A 25,026-nucleotide genomic window follows, 5' to 3' on the forward strand; every position below is an offset into this window, starting at 1 on the left:
TTTAAAATGACATGTGATGTGAAGTTGGAGAGAAGATGGTTAGTAGTAAACTGCCAAGATTAGAAAATCCTGCATGCACCATTCCCACTAGAGGTTGAAATCCAACCTCTGCAATTAATTAGAAGACAACAGTAACTGCTCAAAGGCTTCAGCTTTTGGGTCAAAGACAACTAGCTTTACAAAATTTTTTTTCTTTTTTTCTGCTTATTGTCGAAGTGTGACAATTTGAAGCATTGTCTTTTGGATGTTGAGGGACGTGCACTAAATGTCTTGTTTTATGGGACAGGGAATCATAGGGCAGGATTTTACGGCCCTGCCCGCTACCAGGATCGTTCTGTCCCACTGAAAGCCAATGGACTTTTGGCTGGACTGCCGAATCTCCTGTGGCGTGTCCCACCACGACAGGCCGGAAAATCATTGTGCAGCAAAGAAGGAGGCCATTCAGCCCATTTATTTCTCTCCAAGAACAATCTAGTTAGTCCCACTCCCTCTACTCTATCCCTAGATCCTTGCAATATTCTCTCCTTCATGTATTTATCCAATTTCATTTTTAAGGTTACCATTGAACCTGTATCCACTGCCCTATGAGGCAATGCATTCTAAGTACTAACCACTCACTGTGTAAAATATTTTTCATGTTGCCACCAAGTTCTATTGCCATTCACCTTAAATCTCTGCCCTCTGGTTATCAACCCTGCAGCCGTTGGAAACAGTTTCTCTTTATCTATCTATTACTTTTCCAAACCCTTCATACTTTTAATCATCCCTGTCAAATCTCCTCTTAGCCTTCTCTGCTCTAAGGTGAACACCACCAGTTTCCCCAGTCTATTTAACTGTAATTCCTCATCCCTGGAACTATTCTAATAAATCTCTTCTGTATTCTCTCCAAAGCCTCCACATCCTTCCCAAAGTGTTGTGGCCAGAATTAGACAGAATACTTGGGCTGGGGCAGAATTAGTGTTTTACATAGATTTAGCATGTATAAAATGCACATCAAAAAGCTATAGTTTAAAAAAAAGATCCCACTCAATGCAGGTCTTTGTGGCTGCTCACTCCTGTGTCACTCAGAATTACGAATTCCAGTTATACTGCTATCTGTGAACTAGGGCTCGATGATACATATCTCCAACATCTCTAATTTCAGCCAGCAGGCTGTCAGTGAAACACTAAAGTATGTCAAACACATGCAGATCCAAACCCTTTGCCCCAGTGTCTGTGTATGTGTGTTCTGGAAAGACCAACAGAGTTTTATGAAACATCAAGGATTGCCTAATGCCTTTTTCAGATACAATTAGTTTCCATGAGAAGAGAGTTGAGTGGCTGCCCTTTGCACAGTAAGACCTCAATCTTTCTTTTACTGTGGTTAGAATGGAACGCTGTTCAAAACATTCCTCCTCAAAGCACAAACCACATGCTACAGAGATCATTTTCCTCTGAAATCATTTTTGCGAAAAAAAAACCCCCAGAATTAACCAATATTGTTCCTGATGTTGACTGCAGCCTGACTAGCTGCCAATTGCATTATTCCACAACCCCCCCTCCCCCACCCCCCAGCCCTGCCTGCCTCAGCTTCTTAAGGCTGGTAGTTTAAGACATTCCCATAATATGAGGTGGGCTTTGGCTGAGAAAGAGGTGTTTATAATTTGAATTCCATCTTACAGGAACAGCTCGGGCTGAGTCAGGAATAAACTTGGATTTGGTTAAAAATATGCTTGAGTCGTGTCATGCCAGAATTCTGCTTATTTTATATATATTTAAAAATTCTATCTCACTGCTATGATGCTGTAGCAGTCTTTTATCGGCCATAGGATTCATATCACTCATCTGACTGCCCTGGTGTACAGGCAACATGAATTAGTTGATTTCACTGACCAAAGAGCTGAGGTAAATGCAAAAATCACAACAGCGACCGTGTTTCAAAACGACTAAATTGGCTCTAAAGCGCTTTGAGATGTCTGCTGGTCGTGAAAAGCGCTGTATAAATGCAAGTCTGTTTTTCTTTCTGTAAGATGTATGGAGATGCCACACGCCAAAGTTTGAAATTGTGCACTCTATTAAAAAATTGATTGCCTCGGGGATAAATGTGCTGGTGGTGTATTGCTGAGCTATAGAAGTTAGGTAGGTCCCAAGTTCAATTCCTGGCCTGTTCTGAGTTAGCTGATCCTGGCAGGATGGTGCTAAAATGTTGCTCCACCACAAGGTTTAGTTTATGAATGCTGGAGAGCCTCACTTGTTAGTTGTTCTTGTCAATATTCCATGCATGTGGGAGGAAGAAACACTATCAGCCAGGGAGTCAGCTCCTGATCGCCATCGCTAGACTGCTGGAGGATGGATGCCTTTGCTTGTAGGATATGAAAAGGATCAGATTTAACTGTGATTCCCTCTTTAGTCAAATAACATACATAAACCCAATGTTCTAGGCTGATGCATGCAGAATAGTTATTTAGATGAAAAACAGAGGATTACTGATTCCCATTTAATCACACTTAAGAATGAATCACATCTTCAGGACAGGAGAGGAAAACTTGAGGATGGAGGCAAAGAATTAATTAGTATTAAAGAATAAAGATTAATGATCCTTCAACAGAAAATTAAAGAATAAAACATAATATTGGACTCAAATAACATAACGTACATAGATCATATGAACTCTGTTTATCATAAATTCCCTTTATGATGATGTTATTGCCTTGAAACTTTGACTTCACTTATCTGCTATTGACAGTTTTCCTCTTAATTGTTTACCTTCACTCCACCCCCCCAAAACCCATTGCTCAGCTTCCAATTCTCCAAGATGCACAGAAGGTGAGCTATATGTCCAGTGATGCAAATCATCCAGTAAAAGCCAATTCAACCACACACTGTTAGTATTTCTTCTTCTTCCTGCATTAGTCATATTTCAATATCATCAACAAATCTGTCTGTTACTTTGAGCAGATTTTTAAAAGTTATTCTTTCATGGGATGTAGACCTCACCAGCAAGGTTAGCATTTGTTGCCTGTCACTAATTGACCTTGCAAATGGATAGCTTGCTTGGCATTTCAGAGAGCAATTTGAGTCAACCACATTGCTGTGTGTCTGGAGTCACATTTAGGTCAGACCCAGTGAGGACAGCAGATTTCCTTCCCTAAAGGATATTAATGAATCAGATGGGTTTTTACGACAATTGATGATAGCTTCACGGTCACCATTACTGAGACTAGCTTTCCATTCCAGAATTTATTCATGAATTGAATTGAATTTAAATTCCACCAGCAGTGGGATTTGAATTCATGTCCCCAGAGCATTAGCTCTGTCCTCTGGATTAGTCCAGTCACAATGTGACTACATTACAATCTCCCTTTTCTTTATTCATTCACAGGATGTGGGCTTCGCTGGCTGGGCTAGCATTTATTGCCCATCCCTAGTTGCCCTTTAGAAGGTGGTGGTCAGCTGCCTTCTTGAACTGCTGCAGTCCCTGTAGTGTCGTACACCACAATGCTGTTAGGAAGGGAGTTCCAGGATTTTGACCCAACGACAGTGAAAGAATGGAGATATCTTCCCAAGTCAGGATGGTGAGTGGCTTGGAGGGGAACTTCCCGATGGTGGTGTTCCCATCTATCTGCTGCCCTTGACTTTCTAGATGGTAGTGGTCGTGGGTTTGGAAGGTGCCTTGGTGAATTCTTGCAGTGCATCTTGTAGATAGTACACACTGCTGCTACTGTGCATTTATGGTGGAGGGAGTGAATGCTTGTGGATGTGCTGCCAATCAAGTGGGCTGCTTTGTCCTGGATGGTGTCAAGCTTCTTGAGTGTCGTGGGAGCTGCACTCATCCAGGCAAGTGGGTAGTATTCTATCACACCCCTGACTTGTGCCTTGTAGATGGTGGACAGGCTTTGGGGAGTCAGCAAGTGAGTTAATTGCCACAGGATTCCAACCTCTGACCTGCTCCTGTAGCCACAGAATTTATATGGCTGGTCCAGTTCAGGCTTTGGTCAATGGTAACCCCCAGGATGTTGATAGTGGGGGATTCAGCAAAGGTGATATCAATGAATGTCAAGGGACAGTGGTTAGATTCTCTCTTGTTGGAAATGGTCATTCCTGGCCCTTGTGTGGCACGAATGTTACTTGCCACTTGTCAGCCCAAGCCTGGATATTGTCCAGGTCTTGCTGCATTTGGACATGGATTGCTTCAGCATCTGAGGAGTTGTGAATGGTGTTGAACATTGTGCAATCATTGGTGAACATCCCCACTTCTGACCTAATGATGGAAGGAAAGTCATTAATGAAGCAGCTGAAGATCGTTGGGTCGAGGACACTACCCTGAGGAACTCCTGCAATGATATCCTAGAGCTGAGATGATTGACCCCCGACAACCACCTCATGGATGCCCAGTCTTGAGTTGCTAGGCCTGTTCAAAATCTATCCCATTTAGCACGGTGGTAGTGCCACACAACACAATGGAGTGTATCTTCAATGTGAAAGCGGGACTTCGTGTCCGCAACAACTATGCGGAGGTCACTCCTGCTGATACTGTCATGGACAGATGCATCTGCGGCAGGCAGGTTGGTGAGGATGAGGTCAAGTATGTTTTTCCCTATCTATCTGCTGCCCTTGTCCTTCTAGATGGTAGTGGTTGTGGGTTTGGAAGGTGCCTTGGTGAATTCTTGCAGTGCATCTTGTAGATAGTACACACTGCTGCTACTGTGCATTTGTGGTGGAGGGAGTGAATGTTTGTGGATGTGCTGCCAATCAAGTGGGCTGCTTTGTCCTGGATGGTGTCAAGCATCTTGAGTATCATGGGAGCTGCACTCATCCAGGCAAGTGGGTAGTATTCCATCACACCCCTGACTTGTGCCTTGTAGATGGTGGACAGGCTTTGGGGAGTCAGCAAGTGAGTTAATTGCCACAGGATTCCTAGCCTCTGACCTGCTCTTGTAGCCACAGAATTTATATGGCTGGTCCAGTTCAGGCTCTGGTCAATGGTAACCCCCAGGATGTTGATAGTGGGGGATTCAGCAATGGTGATATCAATGAATATCAAGGGACAGTGGTTAGATTCTCTCTTGTTGGAAATGGTCATTCCTGGCCCTTGTGTGGCACGAATGTTACTTGCCATGAAGATTTTCTTAATGAAATAAAAATTTTTGTGACAATTCATAAACATTTCCCAGCTCATGTGACACTGTCACATGAGGGGACATGTCTGAATAATTTTACTTTTTTCTTTTTTTCCAACTTTCAATTTGAACTTAATCTCCCTGAGGCAGCTCCGTGCCTCAGGGAGATTTCTGTGCTCTTTCACACGCATTTAGATTAGAAATCATTGCTTTCATTCAATATTGTATCAAAGGTATTAAATTGTTACTGATTTTTGTTTCCTGTTTGTGGGGGGAGGGGTCTGTAAAAATCCTTTAATGTAATTGGCTCCTTGGGGACCCTGATGACATCACTCCAACTTCATGCTATGAATGGCCAATAATGAATTCTGCAATAAGTTGCAGCATCACTTCACGGCAACAGGGATAAAGTTCTTGATAGAGAGAGCACTAGATTAGCAACGAGCACTCTTCCTTTGCTGCTGACTCCAAACTCCGTCCATTATATTTGCAACAAGAAATATGAATCCTGGTAATCAAAGGCTTCTTTCTGTAATTTATTATTCAGAACTTGCATTTGTAAAGCACCTTTACTGTAAAAATATCCCACGGCACATCATTTGGGTGTACAGAAAATAGATAGTGGACTGGAAAAGGTGACCTTAAGCTTGGCTGAAGAGATGGATCTTGAGGGATTTTTTAAAGGAAGGTAACGAGGTGGCGAGGCAGACAGGTTTAGGGAGGGATGTATAGAGAGTGGAACCCAGGCAATCCATCAATGGTGGAGTGACAGGAGAGGGGGACAGCTGGGTAGGAGTGGGATGTTGTTGGGAGTGCGCAACAGGCCAGAGTCAGAGGAACAAAGGGTTGGAAAGGGTTGTGCATAGTGCATGGACAAGGCCATGGAGCGATTTAAAGACAAGTGCAAGGATGTTAAACTTGAAGCTTTTGGAGAGCCAATTAAGGTCAATGAGGACAGGACTTGGTATGGGACAGGATTCATACAGTGAGGTTTTAGACAAGTTAGAGTTTATGAAGGACGGGAAGCCAGCAAGGAGAATGTTGAAGTAGTTGAGTCTTGAGATGGCAAAGGCATTTTCTAGGATCTGCAGAAAAAGACCTGGTGCATGAACAGAGGTGGCCACTGTTACAGAGAAAGAAATAAACAATTTAAATAATGGAAATGATGTGGAGTCCAAAACTGAACTAAGGGTTAAACAGGATGTCAGGACTTCAATCTGACAGGGGATGATGAGTGAACATCACCAACACACGTTTACTTATGTTTTGACTCATGTTTTGACTCATGTGTTTCCCACATCTTCTGTTTAATTGTCATAAAACAACCACCCACTACTTCCCACACAGTTAGGGCAGTGTTAACCAAAGAAGGTGATCCTCAGAACCATGACTGGCGTGGCTTAACTGTTTCATTGCCAGGTCATATTCAAAATGAACCCTTCAAAATGTTGGTTCTGCTTTCTGAGAAAAGAGCTTCCCTCTTCTTTCTACAGCTATATTTGAAATCTTTGCAGACCTTTTGACTGATCCAACTGTTCCATTTCTGATCGATAGAGATCTTATAATCCTCAACAGAGTGGGCAAAGGTTGAGCCCTTTAATGGAGCCTACTCTTACTAATGCATGAGTGGGGGAAGGGGGGGGGTTAAGTCTCATTCATTGCTAATTCTAATTAATATTTCACAAATTCAAAGAAATCAATTTGCATTACAGTTAAATCCTGATAAAAGCATAACTACTTTGTTAATAAATGTTATGCTTGGGTTGTAATTTGTATAATCTTCAGATAAAAACAGGCAATTACCAAACACTTGGATTACAATTACTTAATTATCCATTCTGTGATTCAGCCAAAAAAAAAAAAATTTAGGGCAAAAAAACCCAGATTTAAATAGAAGCCATTAATTTACTATAACATGTCAGTATCTTCAAGTGTTTCAGTTGATAATTTTGTGTGTTCTGACTCATAGAACAAGAGTTATATTTTATGTCCAGTTTGAGATTTTGTATTTACTTGTTTTGCTTGGACCAAGCTTTCTACATAACAGGAGGGAAAAGGAAATGGATGGTACAATGGAATCCTGCTTAGATCAGCTTATGGAGTTGACTACGATTCACATTACAACATAATATTCTGAAACAATTTTTGTGTTTTTTACTTGAATGATCTTTTGAAGATTCGTAATAGATTCTTGATTGACAAGGGAGTCAAAGTGTATTGGGGGTAGACAGGAAAGTGGAGTTGAGGTCACAATCAGATCAGCCATGATCTTATCAAATGGTGGAGCAGGCCTGAGGGGGTCAAACGATTTAGTCCTGCTCCTAATTTACATGTTTGTATGTTTATATGTATGTTTGTATATGGTGACAAACACATTTATGTGAATTGCTTTCACAACTGTCCCAGTAAATTATATTTTGGAGCTATGGGGATAATTTTAACCTAACCCATCTAGTTGAATACTGACTGGATCAGATCAACGACCCATTTTTCATTTTGTTGGATTTTACTTCTCATTGCTTAATCCATGGTTTCACAATTGTATCTGAGACCATTCTTCCTTTCCTCACATGTAGAAAATGATTTGTACTGATATGGAACACAGTGGAAAAACATCTAGTTTCCCTCTAACAGAAGTAGAGAACTATAAAGTTGAGCAGGTAAAATCTCTACGTAAAATCCTGGGCCACCAACACCTGTGAATTTGAATTTCACATCCTTGTGTCCCATGACCTCCCATTCCTTACCTTTTTAGCCTCCTCCAATCCCACAACTCTCTGAGAGTTCTGCTTCCCACCAATTCTGGACTCTTGTGCATCCCCAGCTTCCTTTGCCCTATCCCTAATACCCGAGCCTTCAGCCATCTAAAACCTTTGGAATTCCCTCACTAAACCAACCCAACTCTCTTTCCCCCTTTAAACCCTGCTTATACACTAACATTTTGACCAAGCTTTTGATCACTAGTCCTAAGGTCTCGTTCTTTAGCTTGATGTCATTTTTTTTTTCTCTGATTGTGCTCCTGTGGAATGTCTTTGTACATTTTATGATGCTAATGGTGCTATGTAAAGCAAATTGTTGCTGTAGGTAGGTAAAGCTTGTAACTACGACTTGTTGGGTAACTTTGGGGAAGATTTTCCTTTGCCATTATATTCCAATTACATCGTGAATGTCACAGAAAGATTTCCTGCATTTGCTATTTCTACTAAAATCATGAAAGCATTCTAAAGACAAGAGTTTACACTTTAGCTAGAGATAGGAATGAAAGGGAATTTTCTTGATATTTTTATGATATTGCTTGAAAATAGAAACCAGTGAAACTTCTATCTCATCAAACTCTTGTTATATGTAGCTTTGATCCAGAGCAGATTCTATGCCTCTCAGTTTATGAAGCTATATTACCGTTAAGGATAAGCTATTCCATTTACCAATCATATCAATTTCCTTCTGGATTGATCCATATTAGCATGTATAATTTAAGGCTGTCTAGCTGGGAACTTTGCCACTAAGGATACGGATATTATTGCAATTGTATCGCACAAAAAGAAGCCTGTTTACCATTAGTAACATTCTTCAATGAATAAAGGCTGTACAAGGTTAGTACAATTGCTCAGGACTCCACAAAGTGCACCAAATGCCAGTGAGTGAGTGCAGTATTCGGGAACAGATTACTAACCAAATAGTTCCATCAGAATCCAGAGAGGTTTTGACAGTCCCTCCCAAACCCACTGCCTCCACCACCTAGATGGATAAGGGTATCAAGTGCATGGGAACACCACCAACTCCAAGTTCACACACCATTCCGATTTGAACATTTATTGCCTGTGCCTTCATAGCCGCTGGGCAAAAATCCTGCAACTCCCTACCTGACAGCACTGTACAAGTAGCTTCATTACGTGGATCACAGTAGTTTAAGATGAAGGCCTGCTACAACTTTCCCAGGGTCAGACTAGAGATGGACAATAAATGTTGGCCTTGTTAGTGAAGTCCAAATCACCAGAATGAGAAATAGTTGTGGAATTCCTAGTCAGTGTTAATCAGGCTGCCCAGGAGAACAAAGAATACTTTTCAACTGCCAGTACATTCAATGCATTCTTTTATAAATTAGTCCAAAGAACGTGTGCTGTATATCGTGACTTTGTGCCTTTTTATCTAAGGGCTTGTGCATTAGTCATCCAGTTATGACCCATGACAAAGGCACAAGAAAGTGTCAGTTTTCAATTTGCGAAAGGTTCAATAAGACGACAAGTTGGTATACGTCAGTCAGTAAATGCCAAGGGATTTCCTATTTGATGACATACTGCCAGTCATCAAACAAAATGCTTTATTTTTGAAGTTCAGTCCATTGGTTTCCAAAGGTTGCTCTGACAAGAAGTAATTTCCCCCACTGCTTTAGAGCAACTGACGGAAAGGTGAGTGCCCGATACAGGAATTTCAGTGAACTGAGAACACTGTGTTGGAGACTCTGCTCGGTTTTCTATGTAACTGCCTGTATTATCTTCGGCTGAAAGACAGGAATTCTACTACTATTCTGCCCCAAATCCTGAGGAAGTTACAGTATATTGAAAATTTCTGGAATCGCATGCTGAAACATTCACAGGGGTGTTAGTGAGTCTTCTAGGGAAACCGCGATGTAGTGGCTCCACAAATCACCATAGAAAATAATTCTAGAATTCTAGACGTTGCTGCTGGGGCTGACATTTATTGTCCTTCCCCAGTGGTCCTAAATCCAATGGAGTACCTTGCTAGAGGCCACTGTAGAGGGCAGTTATGAGTCAACCACATCGGTGTGGGACTGAAGTTATATATAGGTTAAACTGGGTAAGTACAACAGATTTCCCTCCCTTAAGGACATTAGTGAACCAATTCAGTTTTTATGACAATCCCACAGCTTCATGGTCACTTTTTCTATTGGTCTTTTAAAAATAAATTTCCATATTTCATCAACTAAATTCAAATTTTCAATCTGCCATGGTGGGATTGAATTTACGTTCTCTGGATTATTAGTCCTGCAACACACCCGGGTATTGAATCCTTGTGGTTCTCGTTGCTGCTCAGATGGCTCAATTGGTGAGGATACTGTTCAGTGTCATATTGAGTCATAAAGATTCAGCAGGTCCCTAGTTTGATTCAAGATGTCTGCTTAGTTAGCTGGTCTCAGATTCTGACAGTAAGAGCACCACAGCCTCTCCGAGAAGGAAAGAAAAAAGGTTAAATAAGGTTCCTGGTTTTGATCACTGTGGAGCAACCCCTACTGGAAATGGACTCGTGTGGATATCAGGTGAGAACTAGATCCAGCACCATTATAGTCAAGTAATCTACTAGCACTCACCGTGTAGGCCCAGCCATTAAGACTAACTAGATGGACAAGATACTGGAGGGTAGCTAGAACTGATCAAGCTGTACCCCAGGAGGAATCAGATCTTCAGTACAAGAGCGAAAGGAACTGGAATATCAATTTCTTCTCTCTCTTTCCTTTCTCCGTCCTTTTCTCATTTAATAGTTCAAGTAATTTTAATCAAATATATTTCAAAACTATTATTGTCCATACCACACGGCACGATGCACTTTTCTGTATCAAAGAATGGAAATGGGAAGATGATCTCAGAACACTAAAAATACCTTATTGATCTCAGATTTGGATCTGATGAGCTATTTAAAATTTCAGGTCACCAAAGTTCAGGAACGAGTTTTGAATTTTTAATTAGTTATAATAAATTTCCATAAGAAAATCATTGGAAAGTGAGCAGCCAAAAGCAGAGACAGCAGTTCTCAACATTGGCATGGGGCACAGTGATTAATGTTTCTTATTTTTATCTCAGAGTAAATGAAAGTGGGGGGAGGGCAGCAGAAATTTTCCGAATGCACATGGGAGTAACATAAAATCTTGGAATGGAAAGGTTTGTAGGGCTATGGAGAGAAAACAGGAGAGTAGAAATAATAGGGTAGCTCTATCAAACAGACAATACAGACACAATGGGCAAATGGTCTCTTAACGGGCTAAGACGCCATGATCCTATGGTGGGGGCAGAAGTGCATGTTGGGATGTTGATGTGCACAGTTTCCAATATGAACTGCTGATGTGTGAGGTTCCTGCCTCTGAAGTGGGCTCACAAAATGACACCAGGTGTATTTTAATTCTTCACAGGATAATGAATAATGAATCCAGTAGTTGTATATGTGTCTGTACACATCTGGTGGGTGGAATTAGGATGGTGTGGGAGGTTAATTGGTAGGTAAGATTGGGATGAGGAATAGGTGGGAGGCATTAGTGCTTTTCATTTAGGAACTTTGGGACATTTCTATTTTAAAAATGGTGAGACATTCTCTGATTCTGATCATTCTCTTAATTGTGGCCCATGTCTGCTCCTCAACCAGCATCCTCCTCACTGTGAAGGCATTGATTCATGTTCTGGCATGGCTTCTTTCTTCTGGTTCTTTGCCTATACAGCCATTCTTCAAGCGAAAAGGGAGAAAACCTTGGATTTATATAGTATCTGATATTGTGTCTCCACATTTCATTGACCACAAAGTCCTCTGAAGATAGTAACTGTTTTTATATAGGCAACTGCATGGCTAAAGGGAGCAAGTGGCAGCAGGCAATTTGACCATGGGGGCATCACAGCCAAGTCTCCTGGCATCCATACATATGCTGTGTCCAGCAGGGGTCACTGGACAGCAATCAGCTGTCACTGTTCATATTTTCACTGTTGATATTTCCTTGCCTTACCCAGGTTTGCTGTGGCTGTTTGAAGCACACTTGGCACTGTCATGTCTGTGGTTGGAAAACCTAGCAATGTTTGGGGCAATTCTGTAATCTTCAGCAATTATAAATAATAGTTGAAGAAGTTGCCTTGTCACTGACAGTGTGTAGCTTTGGAAAGCAGTGGTGAAAATTAAGCTGAATTGCTGCCTCTGATGGGAATGATGTTATTGTACAGCACAGCATTCCAATACTCAATGTAAACCAGTAAGTATTTCCTATCTGTACCATTTATATTGCCCATTCCCCAAGGAATTTTTAAAAAGCACCATTTATACACCCAGGCAAAGAATAACGTTTCAACCGATTCAGTTTTCCATCTCTTCCCTGCCCCTCTCTCACACGCAGCACTTTGTTACTTCACTGAAAACCCTGGGATTGAGGAGAACAGCTTGGGTTGTAAAAGCACAAAATTAGAGAGTTTCACATCATAAAGCTATTGAAAACTTACAATTGTGTGGCTGATCGTGATTTAAGAATTTACAAAAGTTTATTAAGTGTCAATATCTCTCATACATTTCTCTCAAGTGTCAATATTTCTCAATATCTCTCGTGTTTTTTTTATCCTGATTGGGTCAGGTAAAAAGTTGGAAATCTGCACACACAATGTACAGGATTAGCTTCTGCTTTTAATGCCAATTGTCCTTGTTTTCACTTACATTTAAAAAAAGAAGCTGTTGTTGACATTATTATTTGTAGAAGAGCTCCATACTGTCTTCTCCATGTGGCTGATTGCTAATTAAAAACAACATGTGCTCCCTGACACGTACATTTTGAAAGTTTGATGCTAGATATTTTCAGCATTGCTGGCTACTCTTGTAAGCATACCTCACACCCCCAACAATCCACACTGTCTTTCTTTGCCCAATATTCTGGTAAGTGGCAGTGAGACCCAGGGATTGTAACAGAGAAGTCTCGCTCTCCCTTTCACTCATTAACTGAATATATCATGTGCTGCCATTTGCTTCTCCGTTCTGCAAAGTGGACTGACTGTATCAGAACAAGGTCCAGGCGCTAAATCAACAAATGGTTTTATTTACATAAGGCAGGTGAATGAATGAAATTTTGCAAAACAAAATGTTACATCTTTCCACTTTCTTTCATATGTAAAATAATAAAAATGCCACTTATTGTCTTTCTAAACGGAAGAATGACATTTGATCTTAAGGGCCTGCTCAGTCCTCTGATGGATCACAAGCCCTTTTATAGAACTTATCTGATTTTCATCCCATTAACATTACCAGATTACATTTGTGGTAAAGATGGAAATCTACCCCTCACCTTCAAACAGAAGTTTACTTGGATAGTTCTAATCTAGACTGGTTTACCTGCTGAGGCAAAATTTAACACAAAGGCTGTTGTTAGCTGTAGAACAGGAAGACTAACTGACTGCTTTCTTAGACAAGATTACCCACAGAACTCAGTTGGATTTTTTTTAACTTTTTAAGCATTCATTTATTTTTGAATATAACTTTTCATACGATATAGCCATTCATATTGGGGATCTAGAAACAATCACTGACTAAAGGTCTATCTATAGACGGTGGTGTTTCTCAACAGGGCAAAGAACTTGACTACTGCTGTTCCAGAATACTTGCATGCTTTTTCATGTCTCTATGCAAAATAATATATTTTATGAATATTAATCATCATATGCAAAACAGTAACACATTTACATGTCCAATGAATGTGTACCCATGCCCATTAAGAAGAAGCATATAACACATTCCTCATTACCCGTTTGTTGCCATTCTACCTGTGAATGAGCACCAGTTAGACCTTGTTCCTTAAAAAACAAGATGCAAGAATAAATGACGTGAAAACCTTAAATCAGGAAAATTACTCCAAATTAAGTTGTGAGGGTTGGACATTTAGTCAGAGGTTCAAACTTTAAAAAAAAAACAAATTTAGGGCTGATACTTTGAATAGTGGGTCCAGCAGCTAAATTAAAACCAACTGAAAAGTAATAAATAAACTTCCAATGTTAAGCAACATGTATTGGTGGAATACACTTAAATCAAAAAATGGTAATAAAATTGAGGACTAATCTCAGCAAAACTGCTTCTGGTTGCTGTGCATCTAAGAAGTGTTATCTGCTCCAACTTTTAAAAGTGAACAGTGCAGGCCTGTTTAAGGGGTGTCTATATATTGGATTTCCCAGACTGGCAGTGACAACCCTCAAATGTATGGTGCAATGGGGCTTGATGCTGCAGAACATCACAGGCTTTCAGCACCTGCCCAGTGGAAAACCAGGGCAAATGCAAATCAATACACTGACAATGATGTCCAGGTTTCTGCTATTTCAGTCTGTTAGCTGAAGGTTTACAAGCTGCAACCAGCTATGAAGTTCTCAGATACTCAGCACTCCAATGAGAAGTGACTTGTCTCAGATGACAATGTGGAACACTACCCAGGCTGCTTAGTGGGGAATCCTCACTATCATTGCAGCATTGGGAGACATGAATGGCCAAGCCAGCATTTCATGTCAGCGAGCTCTACTGTCCTCCAAAAAAAGATTCTCACTCTATTGATGAAGGGATAGGGCTATTTTTGTTATTGTGGACAAAGGAAACCACCATTATTAGGGCTTGAAAGAAACTGAATTGGAAAGCAATTTTTTTTTCAAAATGGTAATGCTGCCAAAGAAAATAAAAGTTTGCATTTTGGTTCCAGGTTGCAGTGCTCTCTCTCCACCGCTCACCCTGCCCATTAAAATGAACTGAGCGACTACGCAATCTATAAGACTTGGCACTAAAAATGCTGCTGAGAACATCCATTTTGTACATGTGTACGGCACTGTGCTCTGGCCATTTCCAGGGCTTGTCATCTGGCCCAGTCTGCTGATCAGTTATGAGATGGACTAATTGCCAAACTTTATATTCAATGATTTTTAAGTGCAATATAGCAGAATCCAGATCATTAACACCATAGATTTTTGGATATAGAAAGGAACAGGTATTGTTAACAGTGCTGCACATGTGTAAGAACAAGTGAATGGTAGGTGGTCAATCTGAGTCTGTCACTGAGTGATGGGAAGTCCATTTATATGTGCATTGGATTGAATAAGAATGTGTGTAAGAGAGAGAGAGAGCATTGTGTGTGAGTGAATGGCTGAATGAAAGCACCATGTGTGAGTAAGATTGAGTGATAGGGTTCACATGTGTCTGTGAGAGAGTGAGAGGAGAGTGAGTGAGTGAGTGAGTGAATGAATGGGACCACTGTGTGCGTGTGTGTGTGTGTGTGTGTGTATCTGTGTAGGAATGAATGGGAGCTCCATTTCTGTGTTTGAGTGGCTGAATGAGTTTGTCATTGTGCATTTGTGTGCATAAAAGAGAAAGAGTGCACCTTTGTTGGAAAAAAAATGATATTATTCGCTTATTGTAGCAAGGAACAGCAGTGTTTTTTTACAATTTGACCTAGAGACCTTTACATAGAAGCCTATTGTCTCAGGCTATAACGCTATATTGGCTATGGTACGAGTGAGATATAATTATTTGATTATTCAATTCTATAACAAAAGATTGGAAAAATACATTATGTTTGAACTGTTAGTATGATTGAGATAAAACTCAGTTCTAAGCTGCTAATGCTCTGGAGTACATGGGGTAGTGGTGTTCATTCACAGGTCTGCTTGATATATTGTGGTTAGTCTACATGAACACACTGATGCAGCTCTTGAATGTTCAGTGCTAAATAGTTACAGAAGTTGTAAGACTACAGGAGGAGGGGGTTAGCATAATGTTATTCCAGAGATCCAGGGTAATGCTCTGGGGACCTGGATTTAAATCCCACCATGGCAGATGGTGAAATTTAAATTTCAATAAAAATCTGGAATTAAAAGCCTGATGATGACCATGAAACTATTGCCAATTGTTGTAAAAACACGTCCTTACCTGGTCTGGCCATGTGACTCCAGATCCACAGCAATGTGGTTGACTTTCAAATGCCCTCTGAGGGCAATTAGGGATGGGCACTAAATGCTGGCCTGGCCAGTGACGCCCACATCCCATGAACAAATAAATTAAAAACATCATACTCTGATTTGCAAGCGAGTGTGTTAGTCCACAGGCCTTGGTTTGAGACCTGTACCTACTGAGAACCCTGGAGTCTTCTAACCAAAGCTATTCTGCCAGTCCTGTTTGTGTGTTGCATAGAACCTTTTGCTAAGTCCATCAGGAAGTATCCGGGCATAAGAGGAATGACAATCCCAGGCAGTGGAGGCACCCAGGTCAAAGCCTCCCTGTGCATGGACGATGTCACCGTCTTCTGCTCGGATCCGCTGTCGGTGCGCAGACTGATCCACATCTGCAACCAGTTTGAACTGGCCTCGGGAGCCAAAGGTAAATCGTGGCAAGAGCAAGGCCATGTTCTTTGGGAGCTGGGCTGACCGATCCTTTGTAATCTTCACCATCAGGTCAGATGGCCTGAAGATGCTGGGGATATGGTTCAGAGGGACCAGGCCATGCATTAGAAACTGGAAGGAGCGAGTGGTTATGGTGGAAAGAAAACTGGGCATTTGGGAGCGATGCTCCCTCTCCATCGCGGGTAAGAACCTGCATCATCAGGTGTGAGGCACTCACGCTGTTGCTGTACGTGGCGCAGGCCTGGCCCATTCCTCACTCATGCGCGATGGCAATCTTTTGCTTTATCTGGAGGTCGAAAATGGACCGTGTCTGCAGGGACGTGATATACAAGCCTCTAGATAAAGGGGTAAAAAATGTGCCCAACATCGCCCTCATCCTGATGGCCACTTTTGTGTGCAGCTGCATCAAGCTGTGCGTAGACCCTCGGTATGCAAACACCAAGTGTCACTACCTGTTGAGGTTCTACCTGTCCTCAGAGTTGCGAAGGATGGATCTGGCCACGTTGCTGTGGAACACTCCAAGTTGTACTGTGCCGTACCACCTGTCCCTCGTGGAAAAGTTTATGCAGAAAAACACCTTTGACCACAAGTCCATCAGGCAGTGGTCGGCATGTAACTTCTTAGAGGCCCTGCGGGAAAAGGAGTTGGTGGATCCTGTGGGATGGTTCCCCGAGCAGACTGTCAAAGTCATTTGGCAGAATGCCTCATTGCCAGAACTTTCCAACAAACACCAAGATGTAGCTTGGCTGGCGGTGAGAAAGGCCCTCCCCGTCAGATCCTTCCAACCTGCCAGGAGTCTGCACGTTGCCCCCGAGGTGGCTGTGGTGGGGAAGAGACTGTTGTTCACCTCCTTTGCAAAGAAGGTCTGGAGAGAGATGCAGTGGTTTCTGTCGAGGTTCATCCCGAGCAGTTCTGTGACACAGGACTCTGTGCTCTACGGGCTGTTCCCAGGGACATACACCGAGACAAATATCAACTGCAGCTGGAGGATCATCAACTCGGTGAAAGACACTCTTTGGTCTGCCCGAAACTTGTTGGTCTTTCAGTGCAAAGAGTTGTCCCCGACCGAGTGTTGCAGACTGGCACATTCTAAGGTCCAGGACTACGTGCTGAGGGACGCAGTAAAGCTTGGGGCAGCTGCCGCAAAGGCGCACTGGGGAAAGGTCGCTGTCTAAGACCTTTCTGCCATAGTGCACCAAGGGGCTGGGAAAGATATAGAACCCTCGCGCTGTACGGCTCACAATAAATGTATGCATTGAATACTAATTGTATTATAATTGTATTGAAGAACCTCAGAGTGCAACATGATGTATGTCAATAACTCCAATACCATTGCACTGTCTGACTGTCTGTAATGACCATATTGAAATGATTGTAATATTCATTGATTGTATTGATGCACCTCGTGATCCATGTGTAAAAATGAATCTGATTGCACTTTTTGTGATGGCCATTTAGAAATGTTTTGCAATGTTCTTCCAGATATTTTATGAATAAAGTATATTTTAAAAAAAAATTCTGCCAGTCCTGTGTCAACCTTTGGTCTGTGATAAAGGAGCAGTGCACATGTGCAGAGATCCATTTAATGGCAAATAAAACACTGGTTGATTATTAATGTTAGTATGGAACTGCCTGTTTCAATGGTTTGTTGCTAGCATAGAAAACAAATTAAAAAGAAGTTACAATATTTCTGGTGGTGAAATGAGTCAAATAAACTTAGTTGCAGTTAAACTTGCAAGTTAAACTTGGTTGCAGTAATACCTCAGCGGGTGTGAAGTTCAAGCTATGTGGGGTCATGTTGTCTAGATTGTATCATTCCCTTTGCCTAAGTGCACTTCAGGTGACCTCACACATAAGTTACACCGCACAATGTGCATTGATATGAAGCCAAAATCATTTTGCATCAATGCAAACTCTTAAGAGGTATTATATTTATTCAATCATACAGTGTTGGTGATACACCTTGCTTCCCTCACTACCCCCTCTGTGGCTTTGTAGGTGAATGCACCGTCTGGTGTATTATTTGGCCCATCAGCAGTCACTCAGAATGCAAACAAAATATTGCCCATTTCAGAAAGGAGTTGGAAAGTGTTTGCTATTTGTGCAACTGGGCCCCAGCAAGGCGTCATCATGCTTGGGGGAGGAACAGAGAAAATGAGCAAGAAACATTTTTAGGAAGAGTCCTTATTATTTTTGTTTAAATGTAATTAAGTTTACTAGTTCCAAATAAACTCCTTGCAGCATTTTTAATTCTCCTTTCTGTTGTGCGATCCCTACACTTTCCAAATTATCTGACAAAACAGGTATTGATGCATTCAGTAAAACTATACCTTAAGAGTAAATATGAGATAGTAAGTGTTACAGTTCAAATATACTTCCAGAAAATATATAGTTAATGTGAAAATTATTTCCACCAGCTCTCGAACCCACAATCTACAGACTTCTAATACAAAACCTAATCCACTAAACTATCTGATTTTATCTATCTACAACCATGATTTTCAAGGAGCCTGCAGTTTGTTTTACTGAAAAATAATAGACATTTTATCTTTTAATCTGTCTGACTAGCTTCTGTATGAAATTAAACTGAAAGCAGAAGAATATTTGTTTGATTTAATAACACACCCATTCTCAGGTTGAAAAGGGAGTGTGTATTTCTACATATAGATTGGACAAGAAATACAGTAGCCCAGATTTCTGACCGTGACGAAAATAGTGAAATGCCTGAAAATCAGAAGTCCTGAAGGAGTATGAAACCTGCTGTATGCAGGTTAGACCAAGTTATTGCTGGTCTGAACTTGGTGAATTTGTTTGGATAGCTAGGGTTCCCCTTTGGAGAGGTAAGGTACCCCTTTAGATCTGGTCCCGGGACACCTTTGGGGAAAGTAAGGTGCTCTTTGGTGGAGGTTAGGTACTCTTTGGGATAGGACAGGTATCCTTTGGAGGTGTAAAATTAGGCATAAATGTGCGTAATAAGTGCATAAACTCATTACTGTCAAGATCATTGGAACTGTCAACAGACCTGTCAAAATCAAATGTCAGAACTGAAAGAAGCATCTGTCAAATGGATCTGTCAAAGGGAGCTGTCCAGCTGTAACGGCATTTAAAAGTCCAGTCTTGCAAATCTTTGGAAAAAAAGATGTCAGGATAACTTTAAAAAATTGCTTGCTATTTCACTCATCTGTTGACATAGCCTGAGGGTTTCCATTACTGGATTAGGACTGCATGACTGATTTCATAATCATCCATTATCACAGTTGGTGCCTTACGTTTCACGGTCTGATTGACAGCTACAAGTGGTTATAGACTCTTTGATCTAGAACTATGAATTCTAATGCTTGTCCTTATAAGGGATTATGAACTTGAATGAAATGTTTGTTGTTATTAGGCTTTATTTAGTTGAAGGAATGTAAATGTAGGACTTTTTTATGAATGGAAGTTTTTTTTTCAATTTGTGAAGTCTACAATAGAAATTTAGAACTTTATAAAGTTTATTTTATCTCATCTCTACATAGGCCCTGAGGTCTTCCCATGGTGGATACTAGGTGAGTTGGCATGGTAGGTGTAAGGGCAAAGGCTGGTGGATTGGGACATGGATTGGCATAGGAGCTATAAAAGGCTATGGAAGGTAGGTGGAGGGCATGAAGTGGCATGGGTTGGCATGGATGGGGCATGGGGAGTGTATGGGGGTTTGTGAGGGGTGAGGGCTGGAGGCATGTTTAGTTTTGATCTTTATTTGTTATTTTTGAATACCGGGCCAGAGCCCCGAGGTAGGCCTCCGCCCAGACCACTTCCGCACTTGGCAGTCTCCTCCCTTCTTCTGGGGCCGCCTGACCCAATTCCTATTCTAGCCTGCCCCCAGACTGAAAATCTGACACCTGGGCAGGCATTTTTAAAGTTCAAAATTCTCCCGACTCTGTGTACCCAACCTGGGAACGAAAATCTGGGCCTGTATCTTAAATAATTTCATGGCCTACTCATTACCACCCATTTTCAGAGGGCTTTACCTGCCTTTCACTTAGCAAGTAATTTCTACAGGACACCCAGAGGACTGATGATGGCTTATTGCTCCTCTGGTGGATTTTTGTTACTAGCGGCCAGGCAATTTTCTAATGTCAGTACAGATGTGGGAATAAGTGAAACTTGCCCTTAACTGTTCTCTAATGTGTGTTACCAATGAATCTACCCAGAACTCATGGGGCAGAATTTTCTGCCTGTCTGGCGGGCGGGCCCGACCCAATCTCCGGCGGGCGGGGAGCTGATCCACGCCAGAGAAGCGGGCCCCACTGCCATTTTGCTAATTAAGGCCCGCCCAGCGTGACGTCCGGCGGGAAGCGCTATGCGCTTCCTGTGCGGGGTGGGGGGGGTGATTCCCTAAAAGCGAGAAGGCGCACATCTCCCTGAGGTTAAGTGCTGTCTCAGGGAGATCGCTGACACTTTTAATAACATTAAAAATAGAAAAAAATATCCTTTATATGTTCCCCTCACGTGACAATGTCACATGAGATGGGACATGTTCATAATTTACACTAAAACTTTATTAAACTTTTAAAATCCCTGCATGAAACCTCATCCCACCGGTGGATGAGGTTTCATGTTTTTTTCTATTTGCCGCCGGGGCTCCTGGCCGACCCACCAACCTTAAGGTTGGACGGGCAGGTCCATTAATTGTTTTAATTATCCTGTCAATGGCCTCAATTGGCCATTGACAGGTCGGCAGGTGCACAGCTGATTAGGCTGTGCCCCCGCCTTCCTGAAAATTTAAATGGGGCGGGATGACATCAGGGGTTCTCCCCAACGTCATCCCGTGTCATTTTATGCATCGGCGAGTGGGCCCCGCCCCCTGCTCGCCGATGGCAAAATTCTGCCCATGGTTCATTCGATGACAAGAGGAGATACAAGTTGAAAAACTGATGCAAGGTAAGAAATATCAGCAGGTAAGTTTACGGATGAGAGAAAATGTGACAGAAAGGTGTAATGGTAATAGCATTATTGAAATAATGTGATGGAAATCCGTAACAAAGTGTGACACTTGCTAGAAATATGCACAACTGAAGATATTTACTATGCCACTAGCAGATCTCCTATGGGAATGCTCATGGGGTCAATATCCTTTTTTCTAATAATCATGGCATAATCAGTAAACTGGAAAAGTGCTACAGGAGATAAATAACTTGTATGAATGAAAGTCTTTCTTGGTTACGATAGAGTTAGTAGCCATTTTGTTGAGTCCTGTTGTTCACTGAGACCCCAGAGTGCCCCAGGATTATTTTAGCAGCCCAAACGGTATTCCTGTTCAGAAACCTCAAATTCAACTTTCATTCAAACTCAGCAGAGGAGTTTCATTGGCTGAATAGAGTAGTTTTGTAGTACTGAAAAGTGCTGTCTCTCTAAAAAACTTGCTGGACCAAGAGAAGTAATGTTCCTCCTGTTCAACAATCAGGACAATTTTAGGAGTACATATGATAGTAGCTATGTTACTGGTCTGGACTAATTATCTGGAGATATAAATTCAAATCCCACCATGGCGGCTAGGGAGTTTAAATTCAATTAATTAATTAAGTCTGGAATAAAAAGCTAGTATCAGTAATTGTGACCATGAAACCGCTGAATTGTTGTAAAAACTCATCTGGTTCACTAATGTTGTTTAGAGAAGGGAATGTGTCATGTTTACCCTGCCTGACCTTCATATGACCCTATGCCCGCAGCAATGTGGTTTGCTCTTAATTGCTCTCTGAAATGGCCTAGAAAGCCATATATTTATATTTATGAAGGCAGCTCACCGGCACCTTCTCAAGGGCAGTTGGAGATGGACAACAAATGCCGGACTTACCAGCAATGCCCACATTCCTTGAATGAACAAAAAAAGAGTTTGCAGCCCACCTGTCCCATCCTGCTCAGCAAAGGAAGTAGGGAGAGGAGCAACAGTGATCTCTGTAAGAAGGAAAATGGAAGTGAGGAAGTGACGAATAGAGAAACTTTTGTGAGATGAGGCTAGCAGGATGGAATCGCACTAGGTGGAAGCATAAATTGGAAATGGGGCTAATACTGCCACCCACTTCCATGCTGTTAGTAGGGCCTCACAAAATTACTCTTTGTACACCGCTAGAATGAATTTCATTTTAAAATTCAGTTTTTTCTCATAATATTGTCACTGTGTCCTCTAGAAGTTAAGCCATTTGTAATTGTACTGCATTGTGACACCACTTATGTCAGTGATGCTTCAAAAGTCCAGTTAAGAGCAAGAATCAGTCTGTTGAGTAAGTGCTTCCTAGCCATAACTAAATAATTAAAATAGCTGTCCACCAGTTACAGGCTAACATGGAGCATTAGATTATATTAGAAGGGACACTCATCATTGACCCCATCCTTAATTATGGCCTAATAACAGCAAATGAGAAACTCATGCAGTCCTTAATTTCATTCTTCGTTCTATCTGGCCTTAGTATTTATAAGAGCAGCACCATTTGCCTGAGGCAATTACTCTTACTGAGACGCTCAGACTGCTCAGTCTGCGGTCTTTTGTTAAGTAATGGAGACACACAGAGAGTAAGGCAGCTTAGGGAGCAGAGTTTCACCGCCTCTTGCTTTATGCATGCACCTCATTGTAACACAGTAAATGTCTGGCTCCTGAGAACTTCGTTATAGTTAGGGTCAACTGTATTGGATTTTCTATAAATTCCTAATGTTGAAAATTACAGTAGCCTGCCTCTATTGCACTCCCTTTGGGAACCATATGAAAGCAACATTAAAGGGCGTAGAGAGAGATTTGGTATATGTTTTCTTTATTAATTTGAGAACCAGAAACAATTTGATGTGTCTAAACAAAAGTATAGCAGGCACTTATTGTTGAGTCTGCATACTGGACAGAACTCCATTCCATTTCTTCATTCTTAGCTTTCCTCAAGTATATGAACACAATATAAGAAAATCTGTAGTGTGTTGATAGTTAATACAGTGGGGAACAAGCTTCACAATTTATATTTATTCCAGTTCATTTTACACATATTGCTTTTTGTGGGAGCTTGCTGTGCGAATTAGCTATCATACTTCCTACATTATATTTACATTACATTAGTACACTACTAAAATATTTCATTGGCTGTAAAGCACTTTGATATGTCTTGAGATGCGAAAAGCCCTATATAAATGCAAGTCTTTCTTTCCTTCCTTGAATGTTCTGAATTCAAGGACACCTGGAATTTCCCTGAGGATCTTCCTACTCCAGGGTTGGGGTTTCCACCAAAGTTAAACAGGAGAAGACCAGAGGAAATTTGGCTGACTGCTTTTATCAAAAACAAAACTCATTTGAAGACTTTTATTGTTGATTAGGAAAGGGGCCATTTTTCTAGTGATGACATCATGCAAGTGTGACAAAGTGATGCATTTGATGCAGTTTATTTAAGCACAAATAGAAAGAAGTTAGCCAAACATGATCGGTATTTCTTTAAGAACTATCTGTGATACTGTGCACTTTGCTTTCTCTAATTCTACCTCCTAAGATTGTTTCATTTAGTTTCATTGAAATCAGTTTTGAAGTCCTCTGAGAGTTCATTGGTTAAGGTAATGAGTGCCTGAGCTTTTTGGATTATCAACATCCTGGGTTTGATCGCTGTGGCTCAGTTCATAGCACCCTCGCCTTTGAATCAGAGGGTTGTGGGTTCATGTCCCACTCCTGGAAACCAAGAACTGTGATTGTACTCAAAAGAGTTGCAATCTGTGATTGTTGATAACTCGAAAGAGTTTCAATGTTGAAATAGCTGCTATCAGTCAGAGTGGTAGTACAGGCACACTACAATTTGCCTCAGCACCCATGGGGCAAAATTTTTACCTCAGTGGGTGGGTGCGCGCCTGACCCGTTCAAGCATAAAATGATGCGCGTTGACATCAACACGCAGTTGCGTGATATTTGGGTCATCGGGCGCATGCAGGAATCGGCAGCACGCCTGCCGACAATTAAAAGGCCTGTTAAGGCCATTAAAGTCTCAATTGACTGACATTTTTTGCTGCCTGTCCAACCTTACGGTTGGCGGACAGGCGAAAAGGCCAAGGGGCCTTTATACTTTTTAGAAAAACCTCATCCACGGGTGGGATGAGATTTCCTAAGGCAAATAAAAATAAAATAAAAAATGTAATTAATAACACGTCCTTGCTCATGTGACAGAGTCACATGAGGGGACATGTTTTATTACATTTTTCATATCTTTAATTTTTTTTTGAAAACTCTTTACCTCCCTGAGGCAGCTCTGTGCCTCAGGGAGATTCTCAAGCGCATACCCGCGTGCATGAGCAACAGGCAGCGCCAAGCGCTGCCCGCTGGCGTTTCACACCTTAATTGGCCCGCCGGCATGAAATTGCCTTCTGGTCCCGATCGTGGGTGACGGTTGGCTTCCCGATCGAACCATTCGTCCGCACCGGGCCCGCCCGACAAGGGCTAAATTCTACCCATGGGTTTGAGGAGAGAGAATCATTCAAGACATCCACACTTGATCTTTTTTCAGTAATTCTGTTAAATGTAAGTGTAGAAGCTGCATTAGGATATGGCTAAGCCTCGACTCTAATGTCCTTCATGATTGAACAGCCTGTAACTCTAAAATGATATATTAAGAATGGCCACTTGGGTGAGAGTGACTTACACCCGTAGCACAAAAACCCAACAAGGTATAATCCATTCCACATTGGACTTGAAACATTAACTCCGTCTCTCTCTCTCCACAGATGCTGCCAAACCTGCTGAGTTTTTCCAGCACTTTCTATTTTTATTTCAGATCTGCAGCATCCACAGTATTTTGGTTTTATTTTGA

The 25,026-nt window shown here is 41.5% G+C and overlaps 1 protein-coding gene across 1 annotated transcript in view; it reads right to left on the minus strand.

Moving 5' to 3' along the window:
* LOC144695968 (runt-related transcription factor 3-like) overlaps positions 1-25,026 on the minus strand; it is a 154,760-nt gene that overhangs the window by 79,185 nt on the left and 50,549 nt on the right. The gene's annotated exons all lie outside the window — the stretch shown is intronic.

This window comes from Cetorhinus maximus, chromosome 21 (genome assembly GCF_964194155.1).
Source record: "Cetorhinus maximus chromosome 21, sCetMax3.hap1.1, whole genome shotgun sequence".
Taxonomy (NCBI): Eukaryota; Metazoa; Chordata; class Chondrichthyes; order Lamniformes; family Cetorhinidae; genus Cetorhinus; species Cetorhinus maximus.